The following is a 6,985-nucleotide window of genomic DNA, read 5'->3' as shown; positions in this document are numbered from 1 at the left end:
CAAGTTAGTTTGACAACACAAACATTCAATTCTCTTTATTGTTAATGGCATTTAATGTTTGTGTTAGGGGACAAGATGACGTAAATCTTCCCTTCATTGTCAATGGCGTTTTTAAAACAAACATTGAACTAAAAACAAAAATTAAACCTGTATATTAAAATGAAACTCACAAAACAAAAAGGGTAATTATTTATTACATAGTCAATGTTTTCTCGATGCCATTAAATGAAAGCTCCTTTGAATCTAAGTGTGTGTGTTTGTGTGTGTGTGTGTGTGTGTGTGTGTGTGTGTATGTACACTGTGTCATTACCATTATAACCTTGTATCTTACAAACGTCTGCAATTGTTATCCTCACCACAAGATGGCGCTCCAGGACCAGGATTATGGACCCTGCAAACTGCGCTGGTTTGATTGTCTTTCCAAGGCTGGTTTTCAATGTTATTATTTATGATTAGAAATGTCTCTCAAGTAACTGTATTTGTTTTCATTAAAAACGTGATAGTTTGGTTTTTTGTTGTTAAATTAGATTAGAGAGAACACTATAATTTGTTTACTAGGCTATTTGTATGTAACAATGTAACAGGGGAAGCTTTTATTATTATTATTATTTACATAATATAGAAGACGATATGGCAACCATGTTGACAATACTGTCTCGATAATCATGTTCTAGACCTCTTCTATATGCAATCATGTTCTAGACCTCTTCTATATGCAATCATGTTGTTAGAAGAGCTGGATTACATCGGTTTGATTGATTGAAAATTGTATTAACAGTTTGCAGAATTACAGTACATTTCAAGCACAAACTCAATACAAAGGCTGTTAACTGTGAGTGGACGACCCAATTAAGCATTACACTTGTTTACAACAGGGTCCACCATGTTCAATTCATCAAAACATTTAGAGACGTACAAATAGACACTTCTATATAGACAAAGAACAGTACAGGAATTCATCATAATGGAGGTAAAAAGGGAAAAGAAACATATACAGTGAGGGGAAAAAAGGGGGGGCGGTGGGGGGGGATTCAGATTTTACGGGGGCCAGTTTCGAATTGCAGCCATCCGTAGGTGCCCTTTGAGAGCGGTTTTGAAGGAGTCAAGGGATTTGCATGTCTTAATGACTGTTGGTAGGGCGTTCCACATTTTGGTGGCATAGGAGCGAAAATAATTTAGTCCCTTGTTTGTGCCGAATCTGGGTTGAACATGATTCGTTGCACTCCCTCTGGTGTTGTGGGTGTGGACTTCGTTAACATTAAGGAAGTATCTACACAGGTACATGGGTATCTTGGTGGAGTATCAAATCTTGTGGACCAGACCCATTGCAAGATGCTGTACTCTGTCGCCGACCCTAAGCCATGCCAGTCTGTCAAAGTGGGCAGGGGTGAGGTGGGTTCGGGGGGTGAGGCCAATTAGGAGCCTGACCAGTTTGTTTTGGGAGGTCTGGAGCCTAGTTTTAAGGGCCTTTGAGGTGCTGTGGTACCAGGAGGTGCATGCATAGTCAAAGAAGCCTTGTACAAGGGCTCCTGTTAAGGTCTTCAAGGTGTTTTTGTCGATCAGTGAGGAGATCCTGTAAAGGAATCTTGTTCTTTGGTTGACTTTTTTGATTACGTTGGTGGCCATTTTATCACCGGAAAGATTAGCCTCCAGGATGGAACCTAGGTAGGTAATTTCATCTTTACGTGTGATAACATTGTCACCCACTCTAACCAAGTAGGAAGAGTCTGTATACCGCGGGCAGAAGTCGAATGTATGGAGGAAATAAAGGACGAGTAGGAGGAGCAACTGGCATTCACTCCTTCAGCATGTCAACACTACTGAAGGCAGTCGTTTATTGACAGATTTATATTCACACGTTAATAGTCACTTCCTGTTAGTCACTTCCTGTTAAGGATTGGTCACTTCAGAATAAGATCATGTTTACAATATAGATCACATTTCCAACACATGTCATCTATATAATGTGTATATTGCTTTAAAATCCCCAAAAAAATCTTTAAATCTTTTGTTGCCACACAGGTTGAGGTCTCGTATAAACCCTCTGGGCTTCTTAGTTCTTGCCTCCTCCAAGCACTTTCCTTTTTTTTAATTTCTATGTATCGTTTTTTATACTGTGCTAAATCAAATCAAATCAAATCAAATCAAATCAAATCAAATCAAGAAGTGAACAGTGTTACTAAACAGACTCATGCAGAGACAGTCTTCTCCTGGTTGCTTATTTGAGCTTCTTGTCTCATGATGGGTTAAATCAGTCTGGATCAACCACAGGTCTCCTCCAGGTCTGGATCAACACAGGTCTCCTCCAGGTCTGGATCAACCACAGGTCTCCTCCAGGTCTGGATCAACCACAGGTCTCCTCCAGGTCAGGATCAACACAGGTCTCCTCCAGGTCTGGATCAACGACAGGTCTCCTCCAGGTCTGGATCAACCACAGGTCTCCTCCAGGTCTGGATCAACCACAGGTCTCCTCCAGGTCTGGATCAACACAGGTCTCCTCCAGGTCTGGATCAACCACAGGTCTCCTCCAGGTCTGGATCAACACAGGTCTCCTCCAGGTCTGGATCAACACAGGTCTCCTCCAGGTCTGGATCAACACAGGTCTCCTCCAGGTCTGGATCAACACAGGTCTCCTCCAGGTCTGGATCAACCACAGGTCTCCTCCAGGTCTGGATCAACCACAGGTCTCCTCCAGGTCTGGATCAACGACAGGTCTCCTCCAGGTCTGGATCAACCACAGGTCTCCTCCAGGTCTGGATCAACCACAGGTCTCCTCCAGGTCTGGATCAACCACAGGTCTCCTCCAGGTCTGGATCAACCACAGGTCTCCTCCAGGTCTGGATCAACGACAGGTCTCCTCCAGGTCTGGATCAACCACAGGTCTCCTCCAGGTCTGGATCAACCACAGGTCTCCTCCAGGTCTGGATCAACCACAGGTCTCCTCCAGGTCTGGATCAACACAGGTCTCCTCCAGGTCTGGATCAACCACAGGTCTCCTCCAGGTCTGGATCAACCACAGGTCTCCTCCAGGTCTGGATCAACACAGGTCTCCTCCAGGTCTGCTCCAGAGCGGCGCGACAACGCAAGCGTAAAAAAAAAGCGAAACAGAATCCAGGTCTGGTGAGTCGCGGGGGGGGGGGGGGGGGGGGGGCGTGTGCACGGAACGAGCACGCGTGCAACAAATTCACGGGACCGCACTCACGTAAATACGCTTGCGTTGTCGTAGCCTGGCTAATAAGCCAGACTCAAATCACACTGTCGTGTGGTATTTGAGTCTGGAGATGCTGTGTATGGATCTTGTTTCCCGGGGGGCGGGTTCAAACATTTTCTCTTTGACGCAATTGGTCAGAGCTACTGTCAGTCAAAGGTCTCAAGCATTGAACGTCACTGTACCAAAGCCCGCCCATATTGCATACCGTGTCCCGATTGGCCACACCAGTTCTCTGGTGTAGGAAATGGGCGTACAATTGAGCCTCTCCAGACCGTAATCCGCCGGCAGGCAATTTGTTTTTGCCAACGGCTGATTCGGTCTGGCTTATTAGCCAGGCTAGCGTTGTCGCACCGCAAAAACGCAGGTCTCGTTGAAAATGAACTATAGGCGCGTTGTATCGCTCCCCGTTTGCAAGGCCCTTAAAACAGCTGAGACCAGAGTGACCCGACCTCTGGTCAGCAGCTGAGACCAGAGTGACCCGACCTCTGGTCAGCAGCTGAGACCAGAGTGACCCGACCTCTGGTCAGCAGCTGAGACCAGAGTGACCCGACCTCTGGTCAGCAGCTGAGACCAGAGTGACCCGACCTCTGGTCAGCAGCTGAGACCAGAGTGACCCGACCTCTGGTCAGCAGCTGAGACCAGAGTGACCCGACCTCTGGTCAGCAGCTGAGACCAGAGTGACCCGACCTCTGGTCAGCAGCTGAGACCAGAGTGACCCGACCTCTGGTCAGCAGCTGAGACCAGAGTGACCCGACCTCTGGTCAGCAGCTGAGACCAGAGTGACCCGACCTCTGGTCAGCAGCTGAGACCAGAGTGACCCGACCTCTGGTCAGCAGCTGAGACCAGAGTGACCCGACCTCTGGTCAGCAGCTGAGACCAGAGTGACCCGACCTCTGGTCAGCAGCTGTTTGAGACCAGAGTGACCCGACCTCTGGTCAGCAGCTGAGACCAGAGTGACCTGACCTCTGGTCAGCAGCTGAGACCAGAGTGACCCGACCTCTGGTCAGCAGCTGAGACCAGAGTGACCCGACCTCTGGTCAGCAGCTGAGACCAGAGTGACCCGACCTCTGGTCAGCAGCTGAGACCAGAGTGACCCGACCTCTGGTCAGCAGCTGAGACCAGAGTGACCCGACCTCTGGTCAGCAGCTGAGACCAGAGTGACCCGACCTCTGGTCAGCAGCTGAGACCAGAGTGACCCGACCTCTGGTCAGCAGCTGAGACCAGAGTGACCCGACCTCTGGTCAGCAGCTGAGACCAGAGTGACCCGACCTCTGGTCAGCAGCTGAGACCAGAGTGACCCGACCTCTGGTCAGCAGCTGTTTGCTGCACTTCTACAATTAACACGGCTGTTAACACATTGAGAGCCCACGCAATACTGCCCAAAATCACTTTCACCTAGAAAATCCATTCACATTTTTTATAATTCAGCTGACTGTGGAGACACATGCTGGAACTTTTTACTTTGAAATGTTTTATAGTTTCTGAGTTATTTAATTTAAACGCCAAATGCATTCTCAATGGCGAAAACACAAACTTTGGCACCATGTGTTAAAAAAGAAAAAGAAAAAAGTGTTTTGATTTTTCTGATTTTTTTTAATAAAAAAAAAAATATATATATATATATATATTTTTTTTTTAAAGACGTCCACAGACGTCTTGGGCTATGCACGTGCGGTAATACCCAGGACGTCCACAGACGTTTTGGGCACAAAATGTGTTAAAACCAAATGACAACGTGGGAACGCAGTTGGGACGTTCTGGAATAGGCCTACTATCTGTGTGCAGCGTGTGTGTGTGAAGGCGTTCTGGAATAGGCCTACTATCTGTGTGCAGCGTGTGTGTGTGAAGGCGTTCTGGAATAGCTGTGTGCAGCGTGTGTGTGTGAAGGCGTTCTGGAATAGGCCTACTATCTGTGTGCAGCGTGTGTGTGTGAAGGCGTTCTGGTATACCACAATCTGTTTTCCATCTCTCAGTATCCAAAGCAGGAAGAATGCTCTGACACCATCCCATCCATGGAAGAATGCTCTGACACCATCCCATCCATGGAAGAATGCTCTGACACCATCCCATCCATGGAAGAATGCTCTGACACCATCCCTTAAACATGTGGATCTCTGTCTGGTGCTTTCCTTCACAACGGGCCTGAAACCCATCGTTCAAAACGGACCTTATCTCACAGAAAGGGAGATTCATTCACTGACCACATTTTTCTCCTTTTCTTTCTTTGTAGCCTACATATCGTTTTATATTTGTTGATGATGTGATATTTTGGTGTTATATTTCTTTGCCCATGTTGATGAATTGAATACATGATAGGAACACAATGGAAACAATTAAGTCCTTTTTTTTTTTAGTTTTATCCTTTTAGCCTTTTTTCAAAAATAGCAGATCTACAAGCTCGTAGCGCGCCACCGAGTGGCGCGCTACGAGCTTGTAGATCTGCTATTTTTCAATAGCTAAAGTATAACATAATGCTTTAAAACAGCAGCGTTCCTCCCGTCCAGAATGGGTTAAACAACAGCAGGGTTCCTCCAGAATGGGTTAAACAACAGCAGGGTTCCTCCTGTCCAGAATGGGTTAAACAACAGCAGGGTTCCTCCTGTCCAGAATGGGTTAAACAACAGCAGGGTTCCTCCTGAATGGGTTAAACAACAGCAGGGTTCCTCCTGTCCAGAATGGGTTAAACAACAGCAGGGTTCCTCCAGAATGGGTTAAACAACAGCAGGGTTCCTCCAGAATGGGTTAAACAACAGCAGGGTTCCTCCTGTCCAGAATGGGTTAAACAACAGCAGGGTTCCTCCAGAATGGGTTAAACAACAGCAGGGTTCCTCCAGAATGGGTTAAACAACAGCAGGGTTCCTCCAGAATGGGTTAAACAACAGCAGGGTTCCTCCAGAATGGGTTAAACAACAGCAGGGTTCCTCCAGAATGGGTTAAACAACAGCAGGGTTCCTCCAGAATGGGTTAAACAACAGCAGGGTTCCTCCTGTCTAGAATGGGTTAAACAACAGCAGGGTTCCTCCAGAATGGGTTAAACAACAGCAGGGTTCCTCCTGTCCAGAATGGGTTAAACAACAGCAGGGTTCCTCCTGTCTAGAATGGGTTAAACAACAGCAGGGTTCCTCCTGTCCAGAATGGGTTAAACAACAGCAGGGTTCCTCCAGAATGGGTTAAACAACAGCAGGGTTCCACCTGTCTAGAATGGGTTAAACAACAGCAGGGTTCCTCCTGTCTAGAATGGGTTAAACAACAGCAGGGTTCCTCCTGTCTAGAATGGGTTAAACAACAGCAGGGTTCCTCCAGAATGGGTTAAACAACAGCAGGGTTCCTCCAGAATGGGTTAAACAACAGCAGGGTTCCTCCAGAATGGGTTAAACAACAGCAGGGTTCCTCCAGAATGGGTTAAACAACAGCAGGGTTCCTCCAGAATGGGTTAAACAACAGCAGGGTTCCTCCAGAATGGGTTAAACAACAGCAGGGTTCCTCCAGAATGGGTTAAACAACAGCAGGGTTCCTCCAGAATGGGTTAAACAACAGCAGGGTTCCTCCTGTCTAGAATGGGTTAAACAACAGCAGGGTTCCTCCTGTCCAGAATGGGTTAAACAACAGCAGGGTTCCTCCTGTCCAGAATGGGTTAAACAACAGCAGGGTTCCTCCTGTCTAGAATGGGTTAAACAACAGCAGGGTTCCTCCTGTCCAGAATGGGTTAAACAACAGCAGGGTTCCTCCAGAATGGGTTAAACAACAGCAGGGTTCCACCTGTCTAGAATGGGT

This window comes from Electrona antarctica, assembly GCF_951216825.1.
Source record: "Electrona antarctica genome assembly, contig: scaffold_641, whole genome shotgun sequence".
Classification (NCBI taxonomy): Eukaryota; Metazoa; Chordata; class Actinopteri; order Myctophiformes; family Myctophidae; genus Electrona; species Electrona antarctica.
This window is presented reverse-complemented; position numbering follows the sequence as displayed.